This window comes from Mastacembelus armatus, chromosome 5 (genome assembly GCF_900324485.2).
Source record: "Mastacembelus armatus chromosome 5, fMasArm1.2, whole genome shotgun sequence".
Classification (NCBI taxonomy): domain Eukaryota; kingdom Metazoa; phylum Chordata; class Actinopteri; order Synbranchiformes; family Mastacembelidae; genus Mastacembelus; species Mastacembelus armatus.
This window is the reverse complement of record NC_046637.1, coordinates 24,392,663-24,403,908: the sequence shown is the minus strand read 5'-3', so window position 1 is coordinate 24,403,908 and position 11,246 is coordinate 24,392,663. Positions and strand designations below refer to the sequence as shown.

Here is an 11,246-nt window from a genome sequence, read left to right as displayed (position 1 = left end):
TTTACTGGGCATGAAAAAGTTATATTTGGTAAGTGGACAAATGTTCCTGCTGATTCATGATATGCTTTCCTGTCTCAGAAAGCATTTTCCTAATCTAATCTACAGCTTTTAATTGAAATGCCTAATCTCTCAAGATGTGCCAGTTTGCGTATCTCTAAAAGCTAATTGATTTTCCAAATAAATGAGTACGTTGTTAAGACAATAAGCACTTTTTGGAGACAATGAAAGACATTACCAAATCATGATAATAATGTACACATACCAAAACTATGACAGCCAGTAAAAATCTACTGACAAAGCTTTTGTAAGCTTTAAATATAAAGCAATGTATTTTCTGTGTTAGATGCATTAAGATTGTACTCTATGGTTTGTTGTGATGTTTGGGCCTGATAAGCTGTCTTTGTGTTACAGGATATTTCCTCTCTGAGCCTGCTCATCTCTGACTGCAACAACACACTCTGTAGTCTCTCCAGTAAGGTATGGTACATTTGGACCTCTGCTTTTCTTCAATCCTCAGGGCAGTGATATTCTGTCTTCGTTTAAGGCTTTGTTAGAATCTCCTTCCCACTTGTGCGTGAGACATGAGAGCCAGTGCTAATGAGACGGTGGCCTGCTTGATGTTGTTGCTCGGTATATTAAAATGGCTGAGCTGCCAGGAGAATTAGCTCATAAGCTACAGAAGGACAGCATGCCTTGACCTTGTCTAGACTGAACCACAATGGATCCTCAAGGCATTTAGACTGAATGCTGCTGTCAACCAGAAAAAAATATGGGGCTGTGGGAGACAGAACTTGTTGTCCTTTGTACAGGCTAATAAATCTCTGAGGGCTTTGCTCAGGCCAAAAACTGATCAGAATAGAAATGTCAGTGTATTTGATGTCAAATAGTTTGAATGTAAAATGAGTACAGTAAGTGTACCAGTGTTATGTTCTTGCAAGGGTGTAAGGGCATGTTTTGTCATGCAGAAGCATGCACAATGTTGCCTGCAGTGCAGTAAGTACTGATGGAACATCGCCACAATGCTCAGCATCATGAGTGTCCTCGTGGGCTTCCCTGAGGCACAACACTGGACTCTTGATTTCACACTGGATTAATTTCATTTGGAGCACAAATCTCTCCGTGCTACTCTCCATAGGAACACACTGTGCCTCCTATGGTGAAGCACGTAGCATGTGAAGTTGCTTTGCCTTTTCATACAGTCACTGCTTTCACATCTCTTTTCTTAAAATGACTTGCACACTTTTTCAATTTAGTTCTATAAGGCAAGAGTTGAACATGTATTTTTTTTTTTTTGGTTGCATAAGGTGAACAAGGAACAATGTTGGGAGAAGTTCCAACCATTTCCCATCTTAAATTTCGAATGACATTGATAGCACTTTCTTGGTTTTTGTAGTGAAAGAAAAAAATCAATATTCTTTCTGCAGCTGGTGCATTAGTGATTCTTTTGCTCCACTGAGCCGTTTGACGTACATAGCTCTGCATAACTGTGACCTTTCATCAGGGCATACTGAAAACATCAAGGGGTGAAAAGTTAAAAAGCTTTCCTTCACTTTTTGTGAAGTTACTAACAAAATGCTAATAAAGTTACAATAACATTTTCCTAGAGTGCTCGTCCAATTAATTTTTCACTGATCACTGTTTGTAGTTTACAGAGGGAGCCACACCATCCTGCAAGTGCCAAATCCCATCAGATCTTGGAATAAAGCAGGGGTGGGCCTGGTTCTTCCTTGGGTAGGAGGCCGCCTTAGAAGACGAGGGGACGTTAGGCTCAGCCACTGAGGTTGCACAAGCCAGTGTGGTCTCTGTGTCGGTCCCCAAGTCCAAGTAAATGAGGAAAGTTGCATCAGGAAAGGCATCCGGCGTAAAAACATGTTCCAAATCAATCATGTGGATCAATTGATCTGCTGTGGCAAACCTTAACAGGAGCAGCTGAGAAAAAAAAAAAAAACTGTTCCACTGAGCTTTTCAACATATTGTAGAATAGAAACAGTGACCCCTTCATAAAACAGAAAAAGCTAAAAAGTTTAAAGGTTTAACTGGTAAACAGTCTAATGTACAAGAAACAAACACATTTAGCACTTTTTTGAGCAAATTCTGGCCTCTGAGATTCATCAAATCAAAATGTCAACTACACTTCAGGGAGAACTCATGGACAAGCACTGGAGAGATGGAGAGAATGAACCCTTAAAGAAAGAGAAAGCCACTTTTTTCATTGTGACATCCTGTCAATACTAAAAATCCAATCAAAGTATCTACAAAACACAAAAACTGAATATGCATTATCACAGTAAAAAGTACACCTCTATATTACATTTACAAATATATTTAATTTACATAGTAAGACATTTCACAGTTTAACACTCTTAGGATTTGAACCAGTGGTTCAGTTAATTGATCCATTAACTGATGCTTCATTCAGGCGGTGCTGTTGAGTGCTGTTAATGCTGTATGTCTGTAAATGCATTTTTTGCAAATTAATGGCTATAAGAAATGCCAGTATAATGTTAAGAACCATGCACATTCTTTGTGTTTACATGACAATAGTGAACAATGGGCTTGATGACTTTTGAATTCACTGTTTAATGTTGAGTGTCTGCAGTGCACAAGCACAAACATTTCATTTCAACTTCAAAAGATTATTGTCACTAAGACATCAATGCTAATTATGCAGTTTGTGTTGGTCTTGAAAAGGTGCACATATTTATCTAGTGTTGAATATCGAAAGTATTTAGGTATGCAAGTTAGAAAGGGCAGAGCCCATTGAGTGTATGTTATTATGCAAGAAAAGGCTATTGAACTAAAGCACCTTAAATAATGTGCGTTTAAACCAAGGGGAGGTCACTGTTGACATGCAGAGTTTATCTTCACGCTTTCCTCTCCATAGTAATACCTTTACACAGCAGTGTTCATCACTAAATGCCAGCGAGACAAGCTGTCCCAAAAACTATGATCCTGTTGCATTCACTCAGCCCACAATCAAGTTACTCTCCTTTCTCCTGTGAGCGATAGTGTTGCATTTTATACATGATGAATTTCTGATGTTATTATATTTACTTTTAATATAGCGAGGGAAAATGTTCTTCAGCACAAATCAAAAACGATTCATTTGGATCGTTGATCATCCAGAGATGAAGATGTGGTTTCATCTCTGACTGGGTGTCCAGAAACACAAAAATATTCGTTGATTTAAATGGAAAATTGTATATACAGCATGTGACACTGGGACTGCTAAATTTAGCATTTCTGTGAAATTAAATTAATATAGATATAGATTCTCAATATACCAACTAATGTTGATGTATTCAGTGATTCATCATTTCAACACTATTACGTTGTTTGCACAAGCCCGTGGGAACTCCAAATACTATTAGCACACAATGTAATGTTTATTTTGTAGCATTATACACTCTCACTGATAGCACTGTTTGTCTATATGAGTATTCTGTACAGAGTCCATTTATCCAGGATTTCTTTTAACTTTAATTTAAGCTGATGACACTGTAGCTTATGATGGGGAATTCATGTGTCTCATAGCTCTGTGCAGCAGGCCAGGGCCAAGACAGTTCTGCAGGGGATTTATTCCTCTCATGAGAACACTTTGTTCTCTTAATTTGCATAGAGGCATTGGATTGACTTTAATAAAGTTGGAGCCAACTGCTCATGCAGGAAGTCTTTATAAAAACATGTTTCTACAATGCTAAAACGACCGTGGTACAAAAGTGCTGACTCTACTGCAAGATTCCAGTATATTAGATGTAAAATGCAGCATTTTGTTATTGAGCCTTATCCTAATTTGATACTTAAAGGCTATTGTATGGGTCATTCTTCAATTGTGGTTTTCACTGGGGGAAATAGACATAATTTCCTACTCATACTACTACAAACTGATGTCTTTATTAAGTAAATGTCTTTTAGAGTGTGTTTGGTAGTATACTATAGTAGAAATTAAAGACCACTGCAAAAGGGGTCTAGGCATAATACTTTCTTGACTGAATGCATTAAGTGCCTGCACACTACTTTTATGTAGTACTGTGTTGTGTTAATACATTAATATAGTATGTAGACTTACTGTGTTTGTTATTCCTCTGTGTGTGTGTGTGTGTGTGTGTGTGTGTGTGTGTGTGTGTGTGTGTGTGTGTGTGTGTGTGTGTGTGTGTGTGTGTCCACTTTGTGTAGGCATTGCATTAACATGGTTTAATCCTCTGCATGGCTTATTGGATACAAATCCCTCCCAAAGCTTTTTAAGCTCATGCCTTTTCATTTCTGTCTCTCTCACTCTGTCTTTCTATCTATCCGCCCATGGAACAGTGGGGGAAACTGCAGTGCTACCGTTTCCAAACCTTTACCTTTACCTTTAAACCAAATCTAGGATTATTTTACATGTTGACCCGTCTCAAAATGACATATTTTCCAATTGAGCTATGCAGACAGGTGTCAAACTGCCATGTCAGGTGTCAGTTTAAAAGTGGTGTATTTGTATTTTTAAAAAGATTTTAACTATTTTTGATTTGTCTGTTATACTATTGGAGATGATAGTGTTTATTTCCTTGTATATTTTAAGCCAATTCATTATTATTATTTACATATATTATTTAAAAAATGATATAGGCCAGATATACAATATGAAATACACAAAGCAATAATGAATATGGTTTTCAAACTAAAGTCTCAGTTGTACATTGTGTGTTGTGAGTTGACCTGATATTTGATTTATTTATTTATTTATTGAGATTAAAGAATAATTACATTTCTGGGTGGACTGATGAATGGAAACAATCAAAAGTGGTGCCAGGTGACACTAAGATATGGGCATGTAATCACAACGTCCCCAGTGTGAGTCCAACCGGAGATGATTTCTGCAGGTCATCACAGCTTTTTATCTGTCCCTTCATTTCAGTACGGTCAAATAGAAATCAGTCAATAAACAAAATAAATGTACACGTCCACACACACACACACACACACACACATATTTCTGTCTTTGTCAGGACACTCAATAGCATAACACATTACCCTAACCTGAACCCTGATCCTTACCCTCAACCTATCCTGAACCAAAAAATGGAGTCCTAAACTTCAAGCAGGGGTCTACAAATGTTCTCACTTTCCCCAAATGTCCTCACTCTGACAGAATTATGCTCAAAATGGTCCTCACAAAGGTAGTCGTACAAGTACACACACTTACTGAAAAGCAGCTGATAACACTTCTCTCTTCCTCTTTGTAAAAGTCTCACAACAACCTTTACAAAGAAAAAAGGCCAACATCTTAAACTTTTCTGTGTTTACTATCACAAACCACCAGAGCTCATACATGTTACACACAGATTCATTTATGGCTTCTTCTATGAAGGGACAGAAACTAAAATAGACCTACATCTAACAGTGCAAATGACTATTTCTGCCCATCTACAGTATGTTGGCTAATGATCGGAGAATATTCAATTCTCCTCTGCTCCTCTTCTCATTATTAAAAATGTCTGACTTGGTTGAAAATGTTTCTCAGATCAAATGAATATCAGGGTGAATGTGCATATTATTAATATGTGTATTCAATTTTAATAACCTCAATACCAGTTTCTAAGGCTCTTCATTATCAGTATCACATGATACATGTATAACCTAATTAGTGTGACAGAGACAGATGCTTCAGTTTTTCATGTTGGGTCTTGTCCCAGATAATATTTGAAGAGAGAAAGTATATTATAACATTTAGTGTAGCAGAAGGGTAATTGAGCTACTGTATTTTACATCGTCAGTTTTTGTAATACAAAAGTAAATGAGTCACTCTACAGATACAGAGAATACGGACTGAGAATACAGAATACTGATACCAAAGAGTAAATGTATTTAGTTAAAAATAGGACTTTCTCATCAATATGTTAGAGTTTTTCCTGTTTGCAAACCAAGAGAATCACCAAATGCTGAAAAATTACTAAAGCACTACCACTGCTATTCTCATGTCCAAATTATCAGAGTTGGTGATTTTAACTGATGTACCACAATATGACTGTTCTACCTGATATTTTTAGTTCTTTTAAATAGCCCTGTCATGGAAGACCAGCAACATTTTACATTGAAATGTAAGTTCAGACCTTATGTTGCCTCATGTTGCCTTCATCACATTGAAGCGTGTGAGTAATTGCAGTCCTGTGTTTTCATATATTGCTACTGTCTTGATACCTCATTTACTGTACTTCCCACCCCCTGTACTTTCTCCTCACATATTTCAATGAGAGCTGAGCTTTTCTGGTATGTAATGACAGCAAGTCGTAAAGCAGGCAGCATATTTTTTACATTTTTACTGACTGCTTCCCCTGTGAGACTCTCTCCCCATGATATTTCACTCCTGCAAATACTTCCCCCTTGGTATTCTACATCCTCCATGTCTCGTCACTCTCTCTTTACTCAGTCTTGTAAATACTTGCCCCTCTCTGTTTCTCTTCATATGTAGTGATTGCTCTGTATTTTCCCCTCCAATCTGCGAGGCCATCTGGTCCTCTGTACTCAGCCCAGCGTCTGTCTGCAGTGTCTTTGCTCTCTGAATCCATTTGACAAGATTAATACAGTGAACCTTAGCTAGATATACAGTAAGCTGCTCATTTTGGGAAGAGATAAGTTCAGTGCTGATTGTGAGTAGATGAGCAGCTGTTTTATTTTTTTCCCTCGACAGTGACAGCTCACCTGGCATATCAGAAGGATTCAGGGTTTAATGTAAAATCTATCGAATTTTATTTTAAGGTAAAAAATATCGAATGACTCTAATGTGACAATAGGTAGTCACGGAGATTTAATGCAAATGCAAGCTTGTGTATCTTCCCTGAACAATAACTGATTGGTTTGATGTTTATGATGGACAGCATAGGAAATGCGGATAATCAAGTACACAACTTTATTTGAGTCTACAACAATAACTCTCTGGATCATGACATTTTTTTTCTGAAGGATGCAGTGTGTGTTGGTAAAAATAATATCCAGCTGTATTTTAGAGAAAAACTAGTACAATAGTACCTTTCAGAAGACCTTATGTCAAATAGAACCAAATAAATCTCACCACAGAGATTTGCTTTTGCAAAACGTAGCAAATGCAGCTAGTCACTGTACCTATAGTAAGTAATGATGGAACACTGAGCTGGAAAACCCTTAAGTCTAACCACAACCCACAACCCCAATAACAAATTAAACTTGGGTGAGATGCTAAGAATATATTTCAATTTAAAATGAACTACATTAACTTGTCTAAAAAAAAAAGAAAGGCATCTTCAAAATCCACCTCTTTCATTGGCCTTAACGTCAAAAGGGAGAACTGTTGTGCAGACTGTAGATGGAGTGATAACTGTTCACCATGTACTAAACTTCACTCCCATTATATAATCAAATACATGAACTGAAGAAGTTGAAATTACTGGAACAAGCTTCACTCAATACATTAGGGAATATTGTCTTGGTAGCACAAAACAATTAAAGCCTGTGTTCCAAAAATGGCCAATGGAGGTTTAATTTAGCTTTAAGTCAAGTGTATATGACAGCAACACTTTCTATGTCACCATGCCATTTGCAGAGCTTTTTGTAACACAATATTGGGTGAGCATAAGCAACTAATATGATCAGGGGCTAAGTCTTGATTGCACTGGGTATGTTTTCTTTGGTAGGTTTCACCTACATGTATAATAAATAATGTAATAAAAACTGATATTATACACAGACACACACACACACACACACACACACACACACACACACACAGACAGTCCATTCATTCATGTGTGTAACTTAGCATGGGGCTTGCATTTGGCAGAAAATGTTCCCACTGCTTTGCGTAGCAAACAGAAGTTATGTCTGTAATAGTTTCAACTTTGGGCCTTTAACTTCATTTCCTGCACAGTTTAATGTAGCAGCTTTCTCATTTACCTTCATTTTTCTTCTTAAAATCTTCAAGAAGCCCAAACTGGGTGTTACCACTCAAACATTTCATGCTTTTGTGACTGCTAGTGTTAGTGAGTTAGTCCTGCTTCCTTTTTCATGTGCATCGTTAACTTGTGTTAACTTGGTGTTAGTGATAACCTTTGACAGGACTGAATATGTTCAGGGCTGAGCTCAAAATATTCAGGGCTTAAGGCCTAGCGATGCCACTGGGTGAGCATCATTCAGTATGAGGGTGTTTAACCAGGTAATTGCCTGGCTGACCTGAATTTGGCTCTTATTTTTGTCGCTGTAAAAACGCACCGATAATAACCACAGTGATTGGGCCGCTGAGAGTCAGTCGTGATAATGACCTGCAGCTGCATTATTTGAATGTGATGTGAGGTTAATTTAAATTGTTCTTATTTGAATAAACTGCCTAACAGTTTCAGTACATTACTGTAAACATGCCTGGTGTAAATGTATTAATTCCCAGTCAGACCATTGCTTCCTTTGTCTTGTGAGCCCTCAAAGTGAAGTAATGTATACCTCTCAAACACACTGTATCTCTAGTAGTAATGACTGTTTCAACTCAAAGTTTTTGTTTGTTTTCCTTGTATCCTTCCTATTAAATTCATTATTTTGTTTTATCTTGGATTTGTTTATGACCCATTTGGGGGTTCCCAACCTCCAGGTCAGCCAGCACATCAGTTGTGAGCCTCATCCTCTGTCTGCCCTCTTATTCTCTTGTTTTCTCTTGTATTCTGTCCAGTATAGACCTGGTTTTACAGCACCACACTCACAGCACATGCTGTTCTGTGGGAAGATATGACATTCAATCCAAACACAAATGCTTATTATTAAATAACACTGAGCCTTTGGCTAAGCCTGGCACCCAGGTAAACTACACATTACAGCAATGTGATGATTCATGCCTAATGTTAACATTTAACTGCTTTTTTTATGTTTACCTGCCCACTTGTGGTGTCTACCCCTGCAGACACATTCTGTTCATTAATTTTCTCCCACACATTTCTTAACCTCTTCTGAACCTCTACATGCATTTTCTTTTTCCAGCAAAACCAATTTGTCTTGTGTGCTAATTAACAAGGCTGGCCTCAATTAAAGTAGTAATTGGAATCATATGTAAGACCAAACTGAGTCACATCATGGACACAGTTCCTTTGCTATCTTCATATTAGTGAGGGAAGTATTGTTTTGCCGCTGCCAGAGCCAGGATATTCATTCAGCAACTGATGTGACTATGAAGATTATTTCACCTTGTTTTGCGCTGTCTGACTGGAACATCAGCGATGTCTTCGCAATGACACAGCTTTAGAGCTCTGCAGGACAACAGTCCTTTAAAAAACAGCAACAGCAGACTTCTCATCTCCACAGTTTCCTAGAGATTTTTCTTCTTTCTAACAAGGTGACAGGGACTGTGCAGTTAATGGACTTTTGACTCAGTAATTTAGAGGTGGAGAAAATACAGGGACTTAGCAGTGGTTAGTACAATGAAGGGGCAGGCTCCAAATGCTAGCAGGTATAGTGTTCATTAGCACACCTAGGAGAAAGTGAGCTTGAGATGTGGCAAAGAAAAAATCTGAAGGAAAGGCAGTAAACTGAAGGTTAGAAAAGGTTAGGAAGGCAGAATTGTATTTTAAGGCTGCCAATTTGTCCAAAGATTCAGAGAACTGAGCGATCAGATCCCCAGACCAACAGAAAAATGGTAATGGTGGGCAGTTTCCCAGCAATAGTCTGGTTAATATGTCACATTGTGATGGTTTATGGTGCATTTGATGCAGACATGGTGCACTGCAAAAAAAGAAAAGATTTGAAAAATTTCCTTTTTTCAGTTATTGTTCCTTCACCCAGTCTATGTGATTGACACCTTTTGTGATGTTAGTCTGTCAACTGTGGGAGGGAGTCGGAACAGTTTTCCCTTACATAGAAAAGACTTGTTCCCAAAATAAGACAGTGCTACTCAAACTTGTATCTAAACAAACCTAAATTAATTGAAAGATGTCCTGGTTGGAAGCCTAAACTTAATGTCATTGCTTTGTTGACTGTCTGATGCCTTTCTGAGTGCTCACTGTTCTCTGACTGGGGTACTTACTACCTGTAAAGTAATTCATAAATATTGTAAATAAAGAAATACTTAAATACTAAACCTTCTTGCCAAAACTCTAAAACTTTAGGCATATTTTCTTGGGGATTCAATGAATATTTTTAATACATGGTTTATATCTTCACCATGTCTCTTGCAGTCCTACTTGTGGCAGACAATGCATGACTGTGACAGGATTTTCTCTTTGTCATTCTCCCTCTGAGGATGAACAGAAGACCCTCTTGGTCTGACAATATGACTAAATGCACAAAGCAATCTTTTTAAGACGGCATAGACAACTGATCCTGAAGAAGGAATAAAGGATTTAGATTAAGCCTCCACAGCTGCTTTACAGTGCTAACATTACCATTATCAACATGCCATTTCTACAATGCAAGACTGTCTTGCACCATAAACCTATCAGTGTGCTAATGCATTATTTTACAACAGATTGAATTTCAACACTGGGGGGAGATTCTTCTGCAAATATAATCAACAAACATGTTGCCATAAAGTGAACAGTGTATTCCTGCTTATGTCTGAGGCAGTGGGCTAACGTGCTGAAATCCTAAATTGACCTTGGGGGGGATGAGGTTGGCATGGGATTAAGGCCACATCAAACGGCTGCAACTCGCTATCAGCCATCATTACCATGTCACTACAGGATGTCAACATGGCAAGCCATGTGCAAAGCTCTGTTAAAACAATCCTGTTCATTCATCCCACAAAGAGCTCCTCAGTTTCTCTTTCTGATACAGATGCACACACATCTAATCATGTTGCCAGCGGAATCAAACTACGGTCGCTGGGTCCCTCACCTGTTTTTCTTCCTATCTCTGCCCTGCTGAACCTGCTAATTTTACCACCCTCTTGACCTGTATCTTTCTTCCTCTGTTGTCCTCCTCAGACAACACTGTGCCACTTGTGCCTCCATTTGTGATTAACATCTGTTGTAGCATCACGTCCCATCCTCTTCAGTTAGCCGCAGTAGCCGTTGTGGACCATCAGCATGCTGTGCTTGAGCCTTTCTGGAACTGTGACGTCTGACTCTGCCTGGCTTAGGATTTTAAACCACCTGCTGTCTGCTCCAAATCTGGGATAGATGGTTGGATGGATGGATGGATGATAAGGATGTGGTGAATGATGGGGGGAGTGGTAGAGGTTATGTTAATGTGAAAGTGGCATTTTTGTTTGTTTGTTTGTTTGTTTGTTTGTCTATGTCGTTTTTGTCTCTCTGAGC

At 38.3% G+C, this 11,246-nt stretch overlaps 1 protein-coding gene across 3 annotated transcripts in view; it reads left to right on the top strand.

The window, feature by feature from the left end:
• The first annotated feature begins 409 nt into the window (after positions 1-409).
• The window catches only part of dlgap4b (discs, large (Drosophila) homolog-associated protein 4b), a 58,530-nt gene continuing 47,693 nt past the window's right edge, over positions 410-11,246 (top strand). For all 3 annotated transcript variants that reach the window (XM_026306860.1, XM_026306864.1, XM_026306861.1), the window contains exon 1: positions 410-477. The gene's annotated coding sequence lies outside the window, so the exon portion shown is untranslated. The remainder of the gene's footprint in view (positions 478-11,246) is intronic.